This window comes from Leucoraja erinacea, chromosome 7 (genome assembly GCF_028641065.1).
Source record: "Leucoraja erinacea ecotype New England chromosome 7, Leri_hhj_1, whole genome shotgun sequence".
Classification (NCBI taxonomy): domain Eukaryota; kingdom Metazoa; phylum Chordata; class Chondrichthyes; order Rajiformes; family Rajidae; genus Leucoraja; species Leucoraja erinaceus.
In genome coordinates, this window is record NC_073383.1 from 23419906 (window position 1) to 23446018 (window position 26113).

General features: G+C 37.1%; 1 pseudogene; it reads left to right on the plus strand.

Annotated features, from left to right (window-relative positions):
* LOC129699136 (dynein axonemal heavy chain 11-like) overlaps window positions 1–26113 on the plus strand; it is a 181383-nt pseudogene that overhangs the window by 101761 nt on the left and 53509 nt on the right.

Genomic DNA, 26113 nt, shown 5'->3' on the forward strand with positions numbered 1-26113 from the left:
GGCCTGATTGGTGGAGTGCTGCAGTTGTCCTTCTGGAAGGTTCTCCCATCTCCACAGAGGAACTGTGGAACTCTGTCAGAGTGACCATCGGGTTCTTGGTCACCTCTCTGACCAAGACCCTTCTCCCCCGATTGCTCAGTTTTTCCGGGCTGCCAGGTCTATGAAGAGTCCTGGTGGTTCCAAAGTTCTTCCATTTACGAATGACGGAGGCCACTTTGCTCTTCGGGACCCGCAATGCTGCAGAAATTGCTTCATACCCTTCCCCAGATCTGTGTCTCGACACAATCCTGTCTCAGCGGTCTACTGACAATTTATTGGTCTTCATGACTTGGTTTTTGCTCTGTCATGCACTGTCAACTGTGGGACCTTGTATAGACAGGTGTGTGCCTTTCCAAATCATGTCCAATCAATTTAATTTACCACTGGTGGACTCCAAGTTGTAGAAAATTTCACGGATTATCAAAGGAAACAGGATGAACCTAAGCTCAATTTTGAGTGTCGTAGCAAAGGGTCTGAATACTTTCTGAATGCACTGTAAAAAGGGAAAAATTAACTTCCGCTAATTATCAGTGCATACTATATTGTTGACACATGAGTAGCATCTGAATAAAACGTTTCACCATCTTATTTTGGAGGTTCCATGAGGCAATGCATTTTTAGTTGGCGTTAGAAGGAATTACAAACTTTGGCAGCTTTTGGCAACTCAAGCTGTTTGGTAGCTTTTCTCAGCTCACTAGAGTTGTTCCAGATTACACTACGCAAAATACACAGAATTACTGACCTCAAGGTAAGGATTCTGATTGTTAAACAAGACAAACTATTTTCTTGATTTAATAGCTTCTTACATTTTTTTTGTATCTTAATGATTTCTTAGGTCGATATTGCTGCTTTGTATATTAAAGTTGGAGTGAAGAATATCGGCACAGGGTTCCTTGATACAGATGCTCAAATACCAGATGAACGATTCCTAGTTTTAATTAATGACATGTTGGCTTCAGGTAATAGATCATTTTAATTCAAATGTAAGTAATTCAGTTTGATACTTTCTGGTAATAGCACCACAAATTTCTGCATAAAGTGTTTGACAGGAATATTCATTCTTGGAACAGTTCAGACATATGATATTTAAAATGAACAGAGGTCATTGAATTACTGAATAGGGCTCATCAGTAGAGGTGAAGGGTCAGCCATAAAGATTAGTTATACAACATCCATTACCGCACCTCTTGTAGAGCATGTAAGCCAAACATAATTTGCTGCAATCAATAAATGCTGAATGCATTTAGAAAAGACCTTTACAATATTTAGCATGGCTAATGTGAAAATCATTTTCAAAGATTTTGGAGAGTTCATTTTGCAAGATTATTTTCTGTGTCAAAATTTGAGTCTTCATAATTGTAGGAATAGCATTCCTACAAATAAAAAAAGTTTATGTTTTTTTATATTAAATACTCTATGCCGACCTTAGATAATGAACAGGTTCCATTTTTATCTGATATCCATCTGTCGATTTTGTGCTCGTCAAAAAATGCCCAAAGATCATTCAATATTGTAACTGTCCTGCCACCGTAATGTACTGAATGGCATCAAAAGCAGAAGACTGATAAGAAAGAACAATTATTCAAAATGGGGAGAAAGGAAAATATTCTGTGAATGTGCATTCGATTTTTGAATTTGATAATATTACGGGAGCTTTTTGTATGTACAAGTCCATAAATTGGGTTTCTATATCTGGGATGGTCTGTGTCCATACTGAATTATTGAGGTCTTTACCTCTATACAAGTTTTCTGTCATTACCTCATTCTTTAATTTATATTAATTGTTGTTATATTTAGCAATGTTACAAAATTTTGAGATTTAAAAAATCAAGTCTGTAATTTATCCCATCAGATAAAGCATAAAACGAAGTTTAATTTGGCACCTAATTCACTTTCATATCTCAAGTATTTAAAAAGTTATGGCCATTTTCATACTCGGAAATTAGCATCTTGTTCCCTATTGATTTTCTATGGACATAACAAAAAAGCTGTGATCGTGAACAGTCAAAAGCACATAACCTTCTTAAAAATTAAGAGAACTGAATGAAATTTTCAGTTATCATAGATTGAACCATTCTGAAACAAATATAAAATAATCTTACTCGGATGACCTGAAATTAAAGCATATAATTAGTTAGTTGCCCCTTGTAGCTAATTTCAAACTTCAATTACTAGATCTAAACATCTATCCATTTCTTAATAAATGATTACCATTTTTAAATAGCCTAAGTGTCCAAATAATATTCACAAATAATTCACAATAAAACATGATTTTTAAATCATTTACATTAATTTATAGGCCAAATGGAAGGAATTTAGTGTTCAATTGCTGTGAATTAAAGTCCATTTTAAATCAGCTTTCTAGTGGGATCCTGTGAACGCGCTGGTTTAGAACGTTCACATTGCGGTAGATTTGTGCCCTCAAATGCCCAGAAAAATACTGCGGGATATAATGGGCCCAAAATTAGCTACTCGCAATATTAAACTTTGTATAAAGTGATCTTAAGAAGCCCTTTTTAATGTAAAAATATACTGCTACCCTTCAGATTTCTGCTCTATAGACCCAGCTGGTTGCGAGCCGTCGGGGGTTTAGAGGTTAATTTTTAAACTACTATAGCACTTAGGAAAAACTCGTAAAACTAATAATAGCTCATGTGAGGGAACCTACCAGCTAATTTTCGTTAATAATTAACTAGGCTGAACAAACTCAATTTGAACAGCCTAGAGAAAATCGCGTTTTAAACCCGCCCCCCTCTAAACAGCGCCAAAATCGAGCACACGGACTGGGGCAGATTTTCAGCGACACTTCAGGTACACTTTGCAACATACCTATTATATTCATTGCAAATTAGCTGTTTTAAATAGTGGCATTCGCTCTCCTTCACTATGGAAATTTATTCATAACACAAAAAAAGTACAATGTCATTCTTTGAAGTGAAAGAAAAAGCTGTTACAATTGTCTTCAATACATGAAACTTTTAAATCCATTTCAAATGCATATTTTAAGCATATTCTAAATTCTTTATTAAGGGCAACTGCTTTCACCTTACTTATAGTACTTGTCACTTGACTCGATAAAAAGTTGTATAATTCCATAGCTGATCTCTCATCCGACTAGATTATAGATAATGTGAGATCTGATGAATGGTTCAGTCATAAACACTGCATACAGTATAACTAGTGCACTGCCAAACTGTTTGCTAAAGAGTTTTCAGAAGGTCCATTAGATCTTGCAAAATTAATAAACTTTGTTGGAGACTATTTAAATACTTTGAGAATATAGATCACAAAATATTTGTTAACAATTAAAAAACAAAAACTGAAACGTATAAAATCACCTTAATGCTTGAAAAGTTGTAAACAATTAAGCAATTCAAAAAGAGATTTGTAAATTGCTTGTATATTTTCCCCAACAAACATCCTTCATAGTAATATGAACAACAGTCATATTACATTGTAGTCATATTACTACAAACTTACAAAATTCTTAAGGGGTTGGATAGGCTAGATGCAGGAAGATTGTTCCCGATGTTGGGGAAGTCCAGAACAAGGGGTCACAATTTAATGATAAAGGGGAAATCTTTTAGATGATAAAAATATTTTTTACACAGAGAGTGGTGAATCTCTGGAATTCTCTGCCACAGAATGTAGTTGAGGCCAGTTCATTGGCTCTTATTTGAGAGGGAGTTAGATGTGGCCCTTGTGGCTAAAGGGATCAGGGGGTATGGAGAGAAGGCAGGATACTGAGCTGGACGATCAGCCATGATCATATTGACTGGTGGTGCAGGCTCGAAGGGCCGAATGGCCTACTCCTGCACCTATTTTCTATGTTTCTATGTTTCTAACAGTGTTTCCCCTGTGACCCTAACCATTATTGGGAAACCAGCACGTTTAGGATGTGCATGTACACGAGAATCCTAGATGTGGTGGCATTTGTGTAGCAAAATAGTGTTCAAAATCCAGGTCATTCTTTGACAGTTTTACAGTGTTTGTATACTATTGAATTTCAGTCGCTGGAAGTATTATTTATGCAAGAGAATGTTGTAGTCAGCTATTAATGCAGAAATCCACCACTGTGTTTCAGGGGATATTCCAGATTTGTTTAGTGAAGAAGAAATGGACAACATTATTTCAACTATTAGGATGGAATTACAAGGTTTAACATTGTTAGACACCAGAGAGAGCTGCTGGCAATTCTTTATCAATTGAATTCGACACCAATTAAAGGTCAAATGTATTTCATTTCATTTGAAGTACATTTACTTGTTTTCCATCTTCAAACACACACACACACTTTTGCTTTAACAAAACTTTGTGTTAATAATTAATTCAAGATCATGTATTCTCCCACCTGCGTTTCAAAGTCCGACTTTTTAAAGTTTTAATTACAGTGCAAATTCCCATTGGAAATTTGTACTTTGATTTTTCTGGCAATCTTCAGTTTTCAATTTGTACATTTCAGTAAGATTTTGATGTTTGCCAGAGAATAAGTTAACATTCTGGTTGTGTACTGTATTATAGTTTTGTAATGTAATAGTGTAGACATTAGGAACTGTGGATTCAATTTTCTGGACTTCATCAGTTAATTAAAAAATAAATGTTCAAGTTAATGTCAGTATTAAATATCAAATGTTATAGTCATCAAGGCCTGTGCAAAATCCACAAGGTTGGTACTGACTTAGAGAAATTACATTGTTCCAAAGTCTTGTTTATCAATCAAATTAATGTTGATTTTTTTTATGTTTGTACTTTCTTATTGCAAGCAGATAATATAAAGCGTAAATAATCTGTGGAATAAAATCAAAGTACAAATTCAGCCAATAACCAGCAAAATATTTCAAAATAAATTTACCACACACATGTGTAAAGACATATGTGTACTTTATCACTCGTTAAATATATTAATTTATTCCCAGCAACTTTTGGAGTATAATTTTGAATTGAGCATTATTTCAGATGATGTAGGGCAATGTGTAATTAAAGAAAATCAAACAAAAGGTTTGCTTCAATGCTTTGAATGACCTTAAGAAGGACAGTATGGCATCTTTGAAAATTTGAAACCCAGATGTTTTACATTATAATCTTCTCTAAAATGCATGCCTGTGAGTGACAGCTTTATTATCAAAATACAATTTAATTCGAAGCTACTTAAAGTTTTTTGAATCTTTATTAAACTTTTTCCATTTTAAAAAGTGGTTGGTTCTGCAGGGGGCCTTCTGTTTGTCCATTAACTTTGTTGGAAGACCTTTGCATCCCCAGTAAAATGGTATAAATGACATTTAAACCATTTATGGTGGGTGTCTATAACTCGTCCCCAAGGTTTCCTGGACAATGTGGGGAACCTGTGAACATTCATCCACATTTTTTGGAAAGCTGGCTTATCAAGCTGCCTAATTAATATTTATTTTGTATAGGATACTACTTGAGCTGTTTTCAGTCCTGTATCATTATCATTGACATTTTTTATCAACATTTATCTCTCCTCGTTGCATATTTCCTTTAAATGTTTTTTGCCATGCAAGATAGCATGATGGTTAAATTACTAGGCTGGGAGCTAGTTCTGGACCATTGATCTAGAGGCATGTGTTTGAATCTCACTGTGGCAGCTGGGGAACTTGAAGTAATTAAATAAATCTGGAATATATTTAAAAAAATTCAAAACTGGTGATCACAAAACTACTGTATTGCCTTTAAATCCCATCTAGTTCACCTTTGTTACTTGGGGAAAGAAACTGCTCGCTTTAACTGGTCTGCCTACATGTTATTCTAGACTTAACTTCTCACTTTATGAACCATTGAGGGCGCACAATAAATGTCAGCATTGTTAGCAAAATCTACATCCCATAAACAAGACATTAAAATTAAATTCTCCAGGTTGACCTTGTGATTGGTGATGTCTGATGATAGATTCAAAAAATTATGAATTTGCTTTTTTGTCTAATAATATTGATAGGAAGCATGTATTTTTCAGGTTGTACTCTGCTTTTCTCCCGTGGGCTTTGCTCTTCGGACAAGAGCAAGGAAGTTCCCAGCTACATGAACTGCACAGTCATTGCCTGGTTTTACGCATGGTCCCAGGCAGTTCTGGAATCTGTCAGCCATAGTTTCATTGAAAAAATCCATGGACTGCAGGTAAATGTAATGCTGCTTGTATGCAAAATGTTGCTTCAAGCTTACCACCTATGAGATAATTTAACTCCAGATCGAGTTGAGACTTTGCATTGCTGGAAAGAAATGGCTCAGAAATCATTGCCAATCTTTGAATTAATTCATCATTTTTAAGTTTGTACATCAAAAATGTCAAATCATTTGTCAAACATAGAAAAAGCAAATGTTTTATGAATTTACAATGGGATAAAGGAAGAGAAAGTTAAAGTACACCATTAATGAATCACTTTTAATAAGCTATATTTCTGAAATTTGTCGTTCATATATTTCTTGACTTTATTCTGTTGCCAGCTCAGTAGTTGAATAGGATCTGTTTGCAGCTGAAAAATATTTAAATAAGATACATTTTCCGTATTATATTCTGAGCGCCTTGCTGCCACTTCCTTACTAATTGCGTTGAGCAATTTCTCTACTAATGTCAGTATCACTGTTTACTTTTTTACTCTTTTGCGAAATATTGGGTTATGTTTCCTCTCTTCCGATCTGTGGGAGCTGTTCTGGAATGTATGGAGTTTTGGAAGAGGTTGATGAAAGTATTCATCATCTCTATAACCACCTTTTTTTCCAATGTTGGGATGTAGCTCATTGGGTCTTGGGATTTATGACTTTTAAGTCCTTTTTTTTGATAACTGGAGCTAATTTCTTTCAGATTATTCACTCTGGACTTCTAGTTCTCTGCTATTTCCGTGAAAATGCTTATATAATATTTATTTAATTTCACTGTCATTTCCTTATTCCCCAATATAATTTCTCCTCTCAGCCTGTAAGGAACCAACCTTATTTTTCTGTAATCTTTCTGCATTTCAATTGAAGCTTTTACAATTTGTTTTTATATTTCTTGCCCGATTATTGTATTTTGCTTTTCTTTCCTTATCTATTTGTTGTTCTTTTGCTGAAGTCTGAAATTCTTAGGTTTACTTACATATATTGCTGCCCAATGTAAGTCTTTTTTTCTGTGAGTTAAGCTCACGTATTTGCCATAACTGGACCACTTACAATACCTACCTAAAAGCACTACCAACTTGCTATAAACTATGTATTCTTTAAATCATCACTGCTCATTTGCATCATAGACTTTAATGTAATTTATCATTAGCTGCAGTCATTTGACACTTCATACTTCATAGTTTGCTCAATTTAGATTTCAGGCATTAGCTTCAAGGTAAACTAAATTACGTCAAATCTTTATACAAGATCCTCTCATATTATGATTACTTCCCTATGACTCCTTCCCTACAAGATTGTGCAATCTTTTCCCCTTGCACAATATAGGATTAAAATAGCCTCTTTTTTCAATGACTGTAACACACCGATCGAGAAAAATAGCTCTCAATACATTTCATTAATTCATCCTCCATACTATTAATATTAATTTTGTTTATCCAATCTATGTGTAGATTCTGGTTCCCTGTGGTGCTTGTAATGTTCCTTTTACTCATGCCTCTAATTGTCTGATTAATATGATGACTTGCATTATCTCTTTAGTTGGCTTTAACGAATGGCTTGCAGTTTCTTTGATTCACTCAGACTGTATCTGTTACCTTGATTTTACTGAACAAAATGTTTTTGCTCTACTGGGTTTACCTCATTCTTTTTTATAAAGCTTTTAACCTTCTTTCCCAATCACTTCTAAAGGTATACAGGAATATTATTTTCCAACCTCGGGCACTTTGCCAGCGAATTCCTGTATACTGTTAGCTCATACCCATTTGTTTATACGTACCATTAATTTGTGCATCTTGTTATGAATGCTGCATGTATTTAGTTGAAGAGCCTTCAACGTTATCTTTTACTATTTTTCTCACCCCTGATTGGACACAGAGATATACTGTTATTTTTGTTGGTTCTGTGTATTCCCGAAAGACGTAAAAATTTCATTACTGATTTTTGCTACTCTGCACTATCACCTTGATCTTACTCTTTGCCATTCTTGATTCCTCTTCACTGTCAGAGTGTCTATATTATTTATTTCAAAGCCTTATTAATATTCTTATGTTCTCATTTTGCTATGGCATTCCGAACTCAATTCAAACAAAGCTTGTCCTGTAAAAACGGTGCATCTTTCCTCATTACTGTTGCCATTGCTCCATGAATTAGAACCAATTTCTCCCTCATCAATCTTTTATCCATCTATTCAATTCTATGCCAATTTGCACATATCTTGGGTAGTAATCCAGAGTTTATTACCTTTAAGACTGAGGTGAGAAAAAACATTTTCACCCAGAGAGTTGTGAGTTTGGGGAATTCCCTGCCACAGAGGGCAGTGGAGGCCGTCACTGGATGGATTTAAGAGAGAGTTCGATAGAGCTCTAGGGGCTAGTGGAATCAAGGGATATGGGGAGAAGGCAGGCACGGGTTATTGATTGGGGACGATCAGCCATGATCGCAATGAAAGGCGGTGCTGGCTCGAAGGGCCGAGGGGCCGAATGGCCTCCTCCTGCACATATCTTCTATGTTTCTGTTTCTAGTGGCTCTGATTTTTAATTCTGGCCTTGGCCCGCTCAACTCCTTATTTTGGACCATATCATTGTACAGGACACTGGTTAGGCCAAAGTATTGTGTTCATCTTTGGTCATCCTGTTATAGGAATGATGTCATTAAGCTGGAAAGGCTTGTAGAGAAGATTTACGAGGATGTTGCCAGGATTCAAGGGCCTGAGCTATAGGGAGAGGTTGAGCTGGCTAGGACTTTATTCCTTGGAGTGCAGGAGGCTGAGGGGTGATATCATAGAAATGTATAAGATTATGAGAGGAATAGATAAAATGAATGCACAGAGTCAAGAACCAGAGGACATAGGTTTAAGGTGAGGGGGTAGATCTAATAGGATCCTGAGGGTCAGAAGCTGACTAAAAATGCAGCTTTTCCACTCGTACAACTCATTTACCTTTTCAAGATGTTGTCTTTTGTCTTAAATGCATTGTAATAAATCCCAAATCATGGTCTTTCTATCAAACGTTTAAACCTATTTGTGCAATGAGAGTTATTTTTTTATGTTCTCTTATATTAATTGTGCATCATGCAGAGTTTTTCATGCAGTACTGCATTTATATATTTTTTCCATAAAATAACTTAAAAGGCTATTTTTCTTGAGTGAAGTTCCATGTTTGTTAACTTTATTTGTATTCAGATAAGGTAATTTAAATTTATGGCTTGTCAAGCTTAAATTGACCCCATATTTTTTAATAAGTCAAGAAGACTGGCAGCCAATTTATCTAAAACAGGAGCATTTTTTTTCCAAAACATATTGGACCGGGAGGCATGTATTAAAGAGTTTTTCAAGCACTTATGATACAGTGTGCATTAGTGTGAAAACTGAGTTTAGAATATCCCATTAATGACGCACTGATCAGTTACCAATGGAAATAAATAATTCATGATGAAGGAAATTACTCTAATTAGCAGGCAGTTCAAGTCCTTTGATAAAACCCAGCTCTAAATCCGTGAAGGGCAGGAAGTGCTGTCATCAGTCAACCCTGAAAAGATTAGCATCTATTATGAATGAGGTTAGGCAACCTAGTGAAGCCATGTGTGTCCTGGAGACAAACTTAATATGTTAAAAAACGGGACACAGTTAGTCTCACCAACTCACCATGACTCTTACTGAGCTATTGTGCAAAGGTACAAGCAAACAGCAACTGTCTGATCATTCTTTTCCCGTCCATCATACTGACAACTGTGAAAATACATTTTCCATGCAAAGTAGGAATAGGGTAAAAAGTATTTGTATAACAACATGATGCGTCAAAGGGTTTGTTTGATTTTTTTTTCAAATAAATCTTTGAAGTGAAGCTTTTTTTGTCCAACAAGTATAGTTATGTAAGTATAGTTATGTAAGTAATGGCATGCATTTTAGATACATAGCAAAGTAAAATACATTGAATATATGTTGAAGTAGATGAAAGATGCAATGTTTTTTTGCAGTTATCGATAGAGGTTAATTTTCATGTCTGCTATACGGTAGTGCAGTTCAGCTCGTTAAAGCTCTCCAACCAAAGTTTTACATCAGAAATTCAATCTATGCTGAAGCCCTATACTTCTGAAGTGAATAATCAGATTATAATGTTTATATGGAAAGTTTAAAAACTTGGTACGCTTTTGGATTCGTAAATTTGCCAAGCAGCTAAATCATTCCTGGGTTCCCATAATTGTGGATCAGATAAATATTAAAGCATTTTAAGCAATTTTAGAAAATCCCTTTCAAAGTTAGAAATAAAGGAGTGGCTAATTTGTAAGTGGATATAAATCAAAATATGCAGGCTATATTATATCCTGCATACGAGTAAGATGGTTGTATAATGTAAAATTATTTTTTGCAATTAAATGAAGAAAACAATGTTAATTTAAAGCACTGGATCAATGCTAATGTACAAATAATGTACTGAATATCTTTTTTAAGTATGTTATTTTATATTATAATTTTATGACTTTGGATATAATTTTTTTCTCCTAGCCTGGTGAAATTTTCTATGTCAGTTTATAGCATACGCACATATGCGAATGAAATTAGTGTGAAATATCAACAGAATGAGAAACACTATAACTACACTACTACAAAATTGTATCAAAACCTCCTGCTTAAGAAAAGATCTATTGCAAAGAAAAAAGTGTCCAGAAAATGTGCTCCAAAAAGTAAAAAATCACAGCTTCCCAAGTGAGTATTCCAAGTCTAATTGCAACAGAATAGATGTGGAAAGGTACACTTTGTATTTACAGAATTAAGCTAGGATCAAGTAATTTTTATATAGTGACTTAGGTAATGAAGCCAAAAGTCAATTTTCAATCAAATATCCACTAATGCTCATCACTGGTAGTTTTCCTCATGTTTATTTGTCTCAGTTGGGCTTATGGAGAAAATTTATAACTTTGAACGTACCCCATGGAGGACTGAAAATAATTAAACTGGTTTAACCAAGGCTCAAAGGAATGCTTTTACAGTTCCCCAGACACCAACTGCTTTTAACTTTCTAACCACAAAGATAATGGATTGTGTTATTATATAATAAAATTAAAAACATAGTTACATTAGTCTGCTTTTATAATTTAAACAGTGCATGTTTCTGCTTTAATTATCTACGTAGAAGATCTGAAAGCAAAACTGGCCGCTCAAGAAATGGAACTGGACCAGAGGAACAAAGACGCTGAGACACTGATTATCAAAGTGGGGCAGTAGACTGAGAAGTTGAATCACGAGAGAACTATTGCAGATGCTGAAGAGCAAAGGGTACATGCATGACTGATGAGCTGGTGTCCAGAGAAGGCTGCAAGAACAAGAGTTATCAGAAGTTGACAGTGCAGATAACACTTTCAAAATAAATACATGAACGTTCAGTGCAAAGTTCAACATTATAAAAGCTGTTCCACCAGATGTTATTGTTGTTTTAGTGCTAGATATGTTGGACAAAAGTGTAATAGAAATGAGAACCAGGAATATATCTACGTTTTACTAATTAGCATTTTATGAATCTTGTATAGTCACTGTGATTACTCATCTCTTATCTGTTACTGCCCGTCCCAGTTATTTTATGCTGGAGTAATATTTAGCAACATAGATGACAGTGATGCAAAAGTATCTTTAATTTAAAAGCTAAAATACCCAGTTGGCAAATGAAAATGTCTAATGGTAATTTCAGACTTTTTAAAGGAAGAGTATTAATGATTAAATGAGTGGCTATCGTAACTTAAGATTTGTAAAAAAAATCAAGCTTTGAACAAGCAAAATGTATGACTACAGTGAACCCTCACAAACACCTTCACTGTAAAATTGATGTAGCAGGTAACTGCTGTGCGAACTGAAGTGTCAAAACAACAGCAAGAATCTGCAGAGGGCCTTGCCCAGGCTGAACCTGCACTGAATGCTGCAAATGCCGCTTTAAACACATTAAACAGGGTATGAAGAATGGGCTACAATACCTGCAGTTGATGATTCATTATCACATACAAATTTATATAAATATTTCCTTTGTTCTTTTTGTATTTTAGTCAAGCTGGACAGAATTATGAACCTTTCCAAATCCACCTGCAATTGTTACCAATGTCACCGTGGCAGTGCAGGTGCTTTTAGCTCCAAAGGAAAAAAATCCTAAAGATAGAAGTTGGAAGACTGCAAAAGTATATATGAACAAGGTAACATAATATTATAGTCCATGCCATTAAATCTGTTTCCAGTAAGAAAGAAGGTTTGTAATGGGAAAGCAGTGTAAGTATTTGTGTTATATTCTTTTCGGCCATGCTGCATTTCTAATCAGACTTGTAGACATTTTCAGACAGACCTCTATTGCAAATAAAATGTCGCCTTTGAGATTTTTGCCTGTCGTTTCTTTTTCATTTATTCTACACTTTTTCATAGAAAGAAATCAAAAGGGTGCTTTTGTATTTTTTGTGCTGCAGAAATTCACTGAATTTGCCGAATGCATATAATATATAAAAATCACAGCACATTTTTCTTCCTGCAGATAAGACCTGTAATGGTAACATGTAAAACAAAATTACCAAATATCACATGAAAAATCTTTGGTCTGGAAACAAAATCATTAACACAAATTATTCTGTACAGTCTTAATCACGGATTTTTATAATTGATTTCCTTCACCCTGAAGGGATATTAATAACTGATCCAGCATAAGATGACTAGCATATTGATTTATGTATTATGAAAGATGAATTACTGTAACTATAACTGCTTAATACAAAATACATTCTGAACATTGTATGGTTTAGAATTTTAATCTGGCTCTTTAAAAGTTCATGTTCATTACAAAATGCCCATTTGCCCAATTCAAAAATATGCCCGATGATGTCTTAACATTATGTTGCTAAACCCTAATTTTGCATAAAGCAGCCTGTGTCAATACAGTCATTGTCTGTGTGTTTAGTCCATTATTGGCTCTGTACATTGAAACGTTCAGTTTTGTATATTTCAGATTTGGGACTCCAATCCTGAATATATTTTGTTTACAACTAATTTGGAGTTGACACCAAAAAATTCATGGCAGCTGCATTTTTCCATTTCATGCAAAAGTGACAGATTTTGACATCACTAACATAATTAATATGCAAGGTCAAATGTCTTACTATCATTTGTGTCTATTAGCAGTAGCTTTCAAAACATTCTAGTCAAATGTGCATTTTAAGTTTAAAAATACTTAACATCATTTGCAATATCAGCACAGATGCAAGTAAAACCTGCAATGGTTATTACTAAAATGCTGATATGGTTAACAAATAGCTGCCTTAATGCATTTTCATTTAATCAATTTGATTTACATTTCTATCTAACAATGTAGCTCTGTATGCTTATCCCTGGAGCAAGATTTTGAAACACATCTGCAATCACTTTTTACTGTAATTACTCATTCCCATCATTAACAATAATTATTTTTGATCCAACCTTATTAGGTAGAGTAAACATCAGTACTAAAGCCCTGAAAAAATGAAATACTCAGCATGACTTTGTTTCATGTCCCCACAATTAAAAGAAACCAAAACAAAAACAGACATCATAAAATCAAAATAGAAATTTCAGTAAGGAAAATTTATTGGTTTTGTCTAGCAAACTAATGTTACAATTGTACTGCAGATATCAACCTCGGCCCGAATCTCAAGAGTTGGATGTATGGTTGAAAACCAAAACCCGCTCCAGCCTGCAATTCACCATTGATAGCATGGACAAAAGATTCCTTGCTGTTCAGCTTTGTCCACATTTACCAAGTTTCATTTGTGAGATGGACAATTAAAATAAAAATTGTCAAGGACAACAAGAAGCAGTTTGCTTTTACGAATACAATGACCAATTATAAGTTCATTAGGCTCTTCGAGGAATGTAGACTGGGCAGAATTTGGTTTTGCACTAGAAACAAGTTTTTGAAAATGATTTCACAACTTTTGTTTCAAACTGTTCTGGACGTAGATATCAAATTTGAATAAAGCAATTTTCTAATGAACACTGTGCATTTACAGGTGCCAATGCAATGCTGGCTTATTTGCCATGAATCTGACTGCCTAGGGATTAAGATGTCGAAAATCTACAAAAGTGAAGGCAGCCTCCAAAGTCCTTCATGTTAAAAAAATTTGATATAACATCCACTTACTTCTTTTGTCTTTTTACATATATTTGAGGGCTGAGGCTGAAATAAATAGTTAAGATAGTTTTATTTTTTTCAGGTATATGAATAATGTCAGGTACATGAATCATATATCAATCAGGTATATGAATAAAGATGAATTCCTGCAAGCTATTGTTAACTTTGACAAGGAGCATATCCCAGAAGCTACTATCAAAACTATAAAGGAAGAGTTTCTTAAGTATCCTGAGTTGAACCCTGAGTTTGTTCGGACAAAGTCATCAGTTGCTGCTGGATTCTGTGCTTGGGTTATAAATGTCATTAAATTCCACAAGGTAAGGATCTTGATAATTATTTATGGTTTTACTTGTTTACTAAAATCTGTGTTTTTCAATCCTCTGTTAACCGTGGGACTGGAAATGTAAAAAGAAATGGTTTTAGATTCTGCAAAAATATAAATAGAAACAAAGTCAATTTTATCCAATATTGACCTCATTCGTCATCTCCTTCCAATTTAAGGATTAATTGTGATTTTATAAAATGACAACAAAATACAGTTTAAGATATTTTTATTTTGTTTATATTTGCTCAGACTTTTTCACAAAATATCAGGGAATTTTGATTCTTAATTCGCTGCAAGAAATCTGAAACCTCTTAACTGAAAAATGTAACAGCATGCCTTTTCGTTTACTCAGATTGAAAATCGTAACTGAAGCACAATGGAGGGAAGGGGTGGGGTGGTGTTGAGTGTTGAAGTTGGCACATTGAGTACATGATGTGTACATTTAGAATATGTATCCTCCACTGAAGATGTAATCATTATCCTTAAGCACCAATGGAAGACTTTAAGGAAACAGAAAGCACAGGGCGAATGAGGTAAAAGTCAGAGGAAGGAAATCATTTTCTTTAAGGTCGATGCTTCTGGAAGAGAAATTACAGTATATTGGATAATAGTCCAAAATGAAATGCAGATACTGAAAATCTGAAATAAACATGATGAAATAAACATACAAACGCTGGGAATATTGTATATTAAAAGCTGCACATTGATTTCGGAGATGGAGTAGGTTGTACAGCCTGCGGCATAAAGTTACAAAGGCCTGTTGTCAGAGTGTTTGAACACACAGGGAGATGTAGCCCCTACAGTGAAGGCAGCACTGGGCATTGGTGCCGTGATATAGTGAAAACTGTGGCCAGTGATGAGGCTGGAATAATGATCACCAAGTCCCCATAACTAATCAGCATTCTTGCAAGGCATCTCCCCGTGAATCCACACCTGCCTTTTTTTTTAGCAAGATCTATTGTGTAAATATACATGCTTTACATACTTCACTTATCTTCAACACAAATTTGATCTTTGGGCTTTACTACATTCAGATATCCAAAATGTGCAACGTCCAGCAAGAGCAAGATACAGCATAGTCATTCCCAATGTATATAGAGTCATAAAGTGATACAGTGTGCAAACAGGCCCTTTGGCCCAACTTGCCCACACCGGCCAACATGTTTCAGTTACAATAGTCCCACCTTCCTCTGTTTGGTCCATATCCCTCCAAACTTGTCCTATCCATGTACCTGTCTAACTATTTCAGCGTCAACTACCTCCTCAGGCAGCTTGTTCCATACACCCACCACACTTTGTGTGAAAAGGTTTCCCCTCAGATTCCTATTAAATCTTTTCCCCTTCACCTTAAACCTATGTCCTCTGGTCCTCGATTCTCCTACTCTGGGCAAGAGATTCTGTGCATCTACCTGATTTATTCCTCTCATGATTTTAGACACTTCTATAAGATCACGCCTCATTCTCCTGTGCTCCAAGGAATAGAGACCCAGCTTATTCAACCTCTCCCTACAGCTCCGACCCTCTAGTCCAGGCAACATCCTCGTAAATCTTCTTTGAACCCTTTCCAGCTTGACAATATCTTTCCTATAACATGGTGCCCAGAACTGAACACAATACTCTAAATGCAGTCTCACTAACGTCTTATACAACTGCAACATGACCTCCCAACTTCTATACTCATTACTCTGGCTGATGAAGGTCAAAGTGCCAAAAGCCTTTTTTTGACCACCTTATCTGCGACTCAACCTTCAAGGAACCATGCACCTGTACTCTTAGATCCCTCTGCTCTACAACACTCACTGGAGGTCACCATTCACTGTGTAGGTCCTGCCCTTGTTGGACGTCCCAAAATGCAACACCTCATATTTCTCTGTATTAAATTCCATCAACCATTCCTCAGCTCACCTGGCCAATCGATCAAGATCCTGCTGCAATCTTTCACAACCGTCTTCACTATCTGCAAACCCACCCATTTTTGTATCATCTTGCTCTGTTTGTTCTCATCCAAATCATTGATGTAGATGACAAACAGTAACGGGTCCAGCACCGAACCCTGAGGCACACCATTAGCCACAGGCCTCCAGTCTGAGAAGCAGCCTTCCACCATCACCATCTACATCCTTCCATGAAGTCAATTTGCTATCCATTCAGCTCTCTCTCCATGGATCCCATGTGATCTAACTTTCCAGAGCAGCCTACCATGTGGAACCTTGTCAAATGCCTTACTGAAATCCATGTAAACAACATCTATAGTTCTGACCTCATCGACCTTTTTTGGTCACGTCTTCAAAAAACTCAATCAGATTTGTGAGACACGACCTCCCACGTACAAAACCATGCTAACTATCCCTAATCAGCCCTTGCCCATCCAAATGCCTATATGTATAACCTATTCCTCAGAATACTCTCTAGCAGATGGTAGATCAGATACTGGCAAATATATAATTTAAAGAATGACTTGGAGGTAGAATCTTCTCTTTGATAAGCATTGACACAAAGGGCAAGTTGCAAAGATAATGCAATTATGCAAACATGCAAGAATAAGATACCTTATGTTGAAGTGTAGTGGACATCAATGGGACAGAGCACATAATTAGTCTGGTATACACAATGAAATGTTTTGTACAATAGAAAGTTTGCCAGAAAGCCTTTTGTTCAGTGTGGAGCACCATGGAGAAATCCAACATTAATTAGTCACAGCATTTTGGACAGAGTTTGCAGCCCGACCTTTCCAGCATGGAAGAAGTAATCAACCATGTTTTCACACACTTGTGGACTCTACCATGCTGCAGTAACTGAATGTTGACATTACAGAGAGTCTGTGCAATAGGAGAGCAACCTCCAATGTACACGATGCAGCAGCACCACAGACTACTGGCAAGATCCGGTTCCTGCCATGTTTGTTGGTGGTGTTATAAATGAGTTTGCAAGTTGTCAATGTTGTCCGGTAATCCTATTGCTACAATCACATTGCATATTATCATATTGCTACATAGAATACTGAGAAGTCAGTAATATTAATTCTATAAATTGCAGTCTGCTAAAAAAAAAGCACAATTTGTCCTCCGCACACCTACTGCTTCACCACTGCCTCTATTATTGTTGCTCAGTGGGCATTGCAAGTTGGTGCTATCCAAAGGTAGGCATTCAGCCGCAGAGTGTTCAGTCTCGATCTCCAAGATCGTCTGTAGCCTTCTCTACTGCGTCAGCAACAGGCATTATAACAGCACTTAAAACACTTGGACAGGATCATTGACAGGAAAGGTTCTGAGGGATACCGGCCAAATGGGTTTTCTCTGAGTGCTCTGGTTTCCTCTCACATCCCAAAGTTGTATGGTTTTGTAGGCTAATGGCCTCTGTAAATTGCCCCTTGTGTGCAGGGAGTGGATGAGTGGATAACATAGAACTAGTGTGATGGTCAGTGTGGACTTGGTGTGCCAAAATGCCTGTTTCTATCCTGCATCTTTAAACTAAACCATATATCTTTATACCCTGTTGTCACCTCTATGGCTGCTCTCCACATTTCATTGACACATTTAACATGCTGCCATAAGTTTATTTATACGTATATACTGCATATATGAGCTGGTTACGCATTAAAGATCAGCCAGGTAACAACTGAAGGGCCTTATTGTCCAATACCCAACCTGTGCGATGAATTGTATACCGTCTATATAGAATAAAGACATCATAACCACCAGTATAATGTACATTGGCTTGTATGATTCACTGATTATACTTTGCACAGTGGATGGGTACTGAGGGAGTAATAATTCTGACACATATACTTGCAGGCAATAGTAACCTACATCCGGAACTCTGCTTACCTTGAAAACCTCTGTGCTCTCTGCCTACATCTCTAGCAAGAGAGAATGAGATGTAGTTAGCTCCCAGTGCTGTACGCTGGTGAGCGTATAAATAGAAGGGTATTGTCATTAATAGATTTCACGTGGAAGGCACTGGATCTTGCGAAGATGGGATTGAACAGGTTAGGTGTGCTACGCCGTAGCAATGACAATCCTTGCTGAGATGCCACGGTACTCCTGTTTGTATAGATGCAATATGTTTATGGGCAGCTTTGTTAATGCTGCTGGGAAGAATTTAGACAAGTTTGTCAGGGGAGTAAACATAGAAAGGTAGAAAATGTTTGAGTTTGGAAGACAGGTGGGAAATGACAAAAAGGAGTCTGGCTGTGCTGAATGGTATACAGTATATCAGTATACAAGAGTTTAATGAACAGGACAGATAAATTGGAGGTCTTGGCAGATATGAGGAAACATATTTGGCTATTACTGATATATGCCTCAAAGAGGAGCAAGACTGGCAGCTTAATGTTCATGGTTACAATTGTTTTTTCCCAACAAAATAGAGAAAAGAAAGGAGCAGTGAATGGTAATATTAGTGAAAGAAGCAATCGTAGTTGTGGTAAAGGATAATACATCAAGGAAAACGTTAATGGTATGTTTTGAACAGAAAGGACATTTTCAAGCATCTACAGTTTTTTTATTTTTAGTTGGACAACTAGACTAAGTGCAGTGGGTCTGCTCCCCCGACGCAATATTCCACCACTCACCCATTCCCCCTACGCAACCTGTTCCCCCAACACAATATTCCACCGCTCACGCATAGCCCCCAACTGCACTGGCATGGCTAATTTCCCCTCATCCCCCAGCACTCCCTCCCCCTCCTGTTCACCCTCCCTCTTCTTTCCCCTCTCCTCATCCTCTCCCCCAATCCCTCCCTCACCTCTCCCTCCCTCTCGTTTCCCCTACCCTCAGTCAGTCCCTCCCTCCCTCTCTCAAAAGACACAGAAACATAGAAACATAGAAAATAGGTGCAGGAGTAGGCCTATCCCCCCCACTCTCCCTCCCTCACCTCTCCCTTCTTCTCCTTTCCCCTAACCTCAGTCACTTCCTCCCTCCCGCCATAAAAAAGCAGCAACTGCAGTTCCTTCCTCCACAGGTCATTCATTGTTAGCTGTGGTTTAGATCCCGTTGACTTGACGACTGGACCAGTTTGCATCGTGTGTGTGTGTGTGTGTGTGCATGCAAACTGCTCGGCCACCCCTGACTCGCGACCTGACTCGCCCTCCCTCCCTCTGCCCACTCCAGCTCAGCCGCCACTCGGCCCTTCCCCGCCGTGCCCGCCCGCCCACTGCTGCCGCTCGGCCCATCCCTGGCCTACCCACCCACAGTGGGCACCACGAGTTTTGACGAGCTGGTGGAGAAAATCTCCTCCGAGAGGGCCGTGAGGGTGACTTACCGCAGCGGCGTTGGAGGAGACAGACAGTCGCAGCCATTCACCCAGGGGATAGGTAGACGGGACGCCATTGCTGCAGAGGGTGAGCGGGGGGAGGGGGTGAGGGAGAGAAGAGAGAGAGAGCGGGACCAGACCTCTGCTGAACCCCCCCACTCCGCAGCCGCCGCCGGTGGTGGGGGAGACGGTAGACAAGTTACTGTGAGGAGGGGAGAGAAGAGTTTGTGAGTGAGGCGGAAGAGGCCATGGTGCAGGAAGGGGCCTTGTCTACTGGCAGTGGCCTTGACTGACTGGAGAAGAGACCAATCTGCGCATGCGCGGTTTTAAAGATTTTTAAACCTTAAGAACTTTCAAAATATACCATCGATTGGAACAAAACTTGTGAGTAAGGTGGTAAAAAGTTGCAGCATATCGTGTACCATTTTTGAGTAAATAGTAAAACCATGCAAACCGGAAGAGCACAAGATCAGAGTTTTAGTTATGTATAGAAGATAGATAGATAGATAGATAGATAGATAGATAGATAGATAGATAGATAGATAGATAGATAGATAGATAGATAGATAGTTCCCTGTGCACTCTGGGGTAATATTTTCCCCCATCGCCTCTGACGTTTCCCCTCCATTTACATAAATTTGTCTTGCTTTACATCTCTGCTCATTCTCCCAAGATGTATGCTCATTAATACCTTATGTAGCAATGTTACAAAATTTTGAGATTTAAAAAATCAAGTCTGCAATTTATCCCATCAGATAAAGCATAACAATAAGTTTAATTTGACACCTAATTCACTTTCATATCTCAAGTAATAAAAAGGTTATGGCCATTTTCATACTCGGAAATTAGCATCTTGTTCCCTATTGATTTTCTATGGACATAACAAAAAAGCTGTGATCGTGGACAGTCAAAAGCCCAGAACCTTCTTAAAAATTAAGAGAACTGAATGAAATTTTAAGTTATCATAGATTGAAGCATTCTGAAACAAATATAAAATAATCTTACTTGGATGACCTGAAATTAAAGCATATAAATTAGTTAGTTACCCAATTGTAGCTAATTTCAAACTTCAATTACTAGATCTAAACATCTATCCATTTCTTAATAAATGATTAACATTTTTAAATAGCCCAAGTGTCCAAATAATATTCACAAATAATTCACAATAAAAAATGATTTTTAAATCTCATTTACATCAATTTATAGACCAAATGGAAGGAATTTAGTGTTCAATTGCTGTAAATTAAAGTCAATTTAAATCGGCTTTCTAGTGGGTTCCTGTGAACGCGCTGGTTTAGAACGTACACATTGCGCTGGATTTGTGCCCTCAAATGCCCAGAAAAATACTGCGGGATATAAAAAGCCCAAAATGAACTACTCGCTATAGAAAACTTTATTAACAGGGTTCTTAAGAAGCCCCATTTAATGTAAAAATAAGGTACATACCTTTAATTGTTTGCTTTATAAAACCCTGGGGCTGCGAGAGGTTGCGGGTTGAGAGAGTGGTTTTTAAACTACTATAACTATTATACAAGGCCATAAAATCTAATAATGCCTTTTGCGACGGGGTCTTTCAGCGATTTTCCGTTAATGATTTACTAGGCTGAACATTTTCGATTGCAACAGCCTAGTAAAAATCGCGTTTTAAACCCGCCCCCTCTAAACAGCGCCAAAATCACTCACACGGGGTAGGGCAGATGCTCAGCCACGATTCAGGTAGGTTTTGTAACATACCTACCTTATGGGTTTACCCATGAGCTATGAAGTCAGCAGAAAAAATAGCAGCTGCCACACTACTCCTCATAGTTTGAAACAGCAATAGGACATATGAAGTACTTGTAAATCTATAATAACATCCAAAAGTATCAACCAACAGCTAATGCCAGTGAAGGGCCTGTCCCACTACGACGACCTAATCCGCGAATTCAGAAGAGTTTGCCCTCGACTCATACTCGCAGCATGGTCGACACGAGGTCCTAGGAGGTCTTTGTAGCTCTCCTTCATGCTCGAGAGTAGTCCCCATCTACTCGAGACCTCAGCTAAGTCGCGGCGTATTTTTCAACATGTTGAAAAATGCCCAGGTGTAAAAAAAGGTCGCCATGGAAAAAATCTATTTTTTTTACTCGTAGGTTTAGTCGAGGTAGGTGTTAGTAGGTCAGCATGTTATTCGTAGATAATCGAAGGTAATCGAAGGTAGTCGTAGATATTCTTCAACATAGTCGAAGGCAGGTCGAAGGAGGTCGTCTTCACTCTCCACTATTCGGTGTCCAATTTTCCTGAAGCTAGTCTTCAACATAGTCGAAGGAGGTCTTCCACATAGTCGATGGTCTTCAACATGACACTTTTTCCAACTCTCCTAAACTCTTCTAAACTCACCAATTAGGTTGCCGCAATGGGACAGCCCATTTGACTTGTAGAGTCCTCCGACTTCGATTTCCGTCGACCTCCTTCGACTATGTTGAAGACTAGCTTCGAGTGAAGACGACCACCTTCAACTACCTTTGATTACCTTCGATTACCTTTGACTACCTTAGATTACCTTCGATTACCTACGAATAACATGCCGACCTACTACGACCTACTTCGACTAAATCTATGAGGAAAGAAAATATTGATTTTTTCCATGCCGACCAATTTTTACTTGTGAACAATTTTCAGCGTGGTAAAACATATTCCTCAACCAAACTGAGGCCTCGAGTATGCGGGAACATCTCTCGAGCATGAAGGAGAGTTACATAGAACTCCTAGGACCACGTGTCGACCATGCTGCGAGTGAGTCGAGGGCAAACTCTTCTAAACGCACAAATTAGGTTCCCGCAGTGGGACAGGCCCTTTAGGAGGTTGAACACCACGATAGACGTTGGATCATAATTACACTGTTTAAAGTCATGACACTGATATTTCTGGTAGCTACTCACTCCACGATACCACCTGCCTCACTAGTATGGCACCAGGCACAGTTCACCTCCAGGTGCATATGCTGAGTCATTTTGGGGCGGTAACAGTTCACAACATCTAAAAACAGAATGCTTCCAAACGATTCTCCTTGCTTGTAATCATGGCTTGGGTACTTAGTCTGGTTTACACATCACTCAAAGGCAGCAATGCAAATTATTTAACATTTATCAGGATCAATAAATTTATTTCAGGATCCAAACTACAAATGGAGGAATGTTATTTTTAAGTTGAATGTCACCTTGATTTCTAGGAAGGAACTGCAATGTTTATCTACTCATGTTCATCACCTTCCGTTTTGTGTACTCTCGCAGAGAGAAGATGCTCTGAGCATGTTCAATGAAGACACACCAGAAGTTATACCTAGGTTTTAAGAATTAAATTGAGAACATATTGGTAAACTAGTATTGTATTCCCCAAGATTTGTGGAACTAATTCAAGTGATTGAAGGATTTGATCAGAAACAACTTCCTTAGTGGGGAAATCCATAGAAATGAAATCAGAGCTCTTTTTGCATAGATTGGGAGTCTTGACTATTTCCCTAATATCTAATGGATCGTGTGTCAATGGATAATTTTGGATAAGCTTGATAGATCTTCTTTTTAATGTAACCGTAAGGTTACAGGTGACCCTCACATTATATGGGAATGGGGGAGCATGGTGTTATTCCCAGAAAATGAACCATAACCTGGTTTTCCACAACATGAAATCTGGTTGTCAATGAATGTTGCAAATAAAATGTACTTATTTTCCTAGACAAATTCCATAAGAGACATCTGTAATATGGGGGTTGCTTGAATAACTCAGGCAGTTAAATGAAACATAGAAACATAGAAAATAGGTGCAGGAGCAGGCCATTCGGCCCTTCGAGCCTGCACCGCCATTCAATATGATCATGGTTGATCATCCAACTCAGTATCCCGTGCCTGCCTTCACTCCATACCCCCTGATCCCTTTAGCCACAAGGACCACATCTAACTCCCTCTTAAATATAGCCAATTAACTGGCCTCAACTACCTTCTGTGGCAGAGAGTTCCAGAGATTCACCACTCTCTGTGTGAAAAATGTTTTTCTCATCTCGGTCCTAAAGGATTTCCCCTCTATCCTTAAGCTGTGAAATTGAGATAGAATTGATTCAAGTAAATATTGGTGGAAAGGAAATGAACAACATACTGTATCTGTGACACCAGAAAATTACTATTAATGTTTTTGGTAGTTAGTTAAAGGAACATTTATACAAATAATACATGTGACATGCAAACACTTGATACAGAAGTAGGGCGACAAAAAATAATCTTATTCCCAGTATGTAGTATCTTTCACCTCAAATAGTCCATTTACCTCCGAACATACATGTGCAAGGTATCACTTCTTATCTGATCGAGCACAGTTATGCAAATAAAGAATCAATGTACACATCAAATTAAACAGAACGCAAGTCCACAAAACTTCTAAGTGTTTACAAATAATTTTATAATCCTGTTAACAGGACTATTTTATCACTTTGCTCTTTTGACAGCTTTAATTAGTGGTCGATGAAGATCAAAGTGTAGAAATAAAACAATTTGTAGTGATTTGTAAACATTTTCACTTAAAGACCACATGTGCATTACAGTAATATTTGTAACCATCAAAAGCACTTGTTTTAGCATGATTGAATGCTCTGCAAGGGAACATATGTCAACTGAACATTTTCACTGCTGGCTTGAGTGTTATCATGATGTATTTTACCAGTAATAGCACATCTATCATACATGGACTCTAAACCTACACAAAATGTATGTTCTCATTAATGATGAGTGGCTAATTCATCTTTCTTCAGTGTAATTAATGTTTTTTTCACAGAATAATTTTTCATTGTTTGTTGTGATACATTTTCAACATATTCTGTTACCTTTTCTCCTTCTGCATGCTTGTCACGGTGTCATTTTCAAAAGATATTTGTAAGTACTAAACTAGTTTAATATTTGCTTGCAATTGGGTATACCTTGATTATAACAGCAATTCAACATTTGTGATCAAACATGTACCATAACTATTTTTTTGCTTGTTTTAAAAACGCATCAAAACACAAACTGCTGGAGAAACTCAGCATGTCATTTCTTTTGTGCCTTTATTCTAAAAAACACAGCTAGGGGAGAAAAAATACTTTATTAACATCCATTTCCCATAGAGCTTGCAGTGTTCTCACCCTTTCTAATGGAATAATGTATGCAGTATTTAATAATGATGTCTATGTTGGCAACGCTTTGAAGTAGGTTGCTAATTTTATTTGTAACTTGATGGACACTAACATACTAAACATACTAAAATATGCGTATATTTGTGTGAATCTATTATCATGTTCATAAAAGTTTGCAGATATAATTATTATATGAAATCCAAGTGTCAACAAAGTATGAATATAGATTACAAAATGGGGAACCACATTCACCATATGGGAGTATAGCATCTGTACCTAAGTGAAGGTGAATTATGTTTCAGATAGAGCATAGGGGAAGAACAACTGGGGATGGGTGGGGAAATGGTTAATTGGCAAGCATAATAAAGCAGCAATATCGGCAGTATCCGGCATGCTGTATCCATACACTAGAATATTTCATGCTTGAAAAAGAGCAAGGCAGCACAGATGAGAGAGATTAGGAAACCAGAGAAAATTGTATATACCTACCATAGATAGAATCATTAGCACTTGTGAGTTTTAAGATTGCAAATAAATATCAAGTAAGCATACTTCAAATTTCTGATATGCTGAGCATACCTCTTATTATAAATATATTGGATAACTTCAATGTTAGTTATGTTTGTACATTAATAGGTTCACTGTGAAGTTGAATTCAAACGTAAAACACTTTTGCAAGGCAATTCTGATTTAGCTGCTGCAGCCGAGAAACTTCAGATCATTAGAAAAAAACTTGCTGTAAGTACTAACATTGTCCTTCACATGCAAAATATTTTGCGTCTATAAAAGAAAACTCTTAATTACAATTTTGACTATTCATTAACAACTAACTTCTTGCACTAATGTACATGATGCGATTGATTGTTAATTCCAGTGTCAATTTGTTAGAACAATTGCTATAATGAGACAAATTCATCAAAATATCAAATGTTAAATAATTCTGATAATGTTTGTTCCTTAATTCTCATATTCCTTAGATGCAGATAATATGAAATCTATGATACAAAGCCAGGAGTTACGTTAATTACCATGTCCTTCTGAAGTAGCGACTCCGATATTGCTGTAGCTGAACCATAAACTAATTACGCGACTACAAAATCTAATGAATTGGTC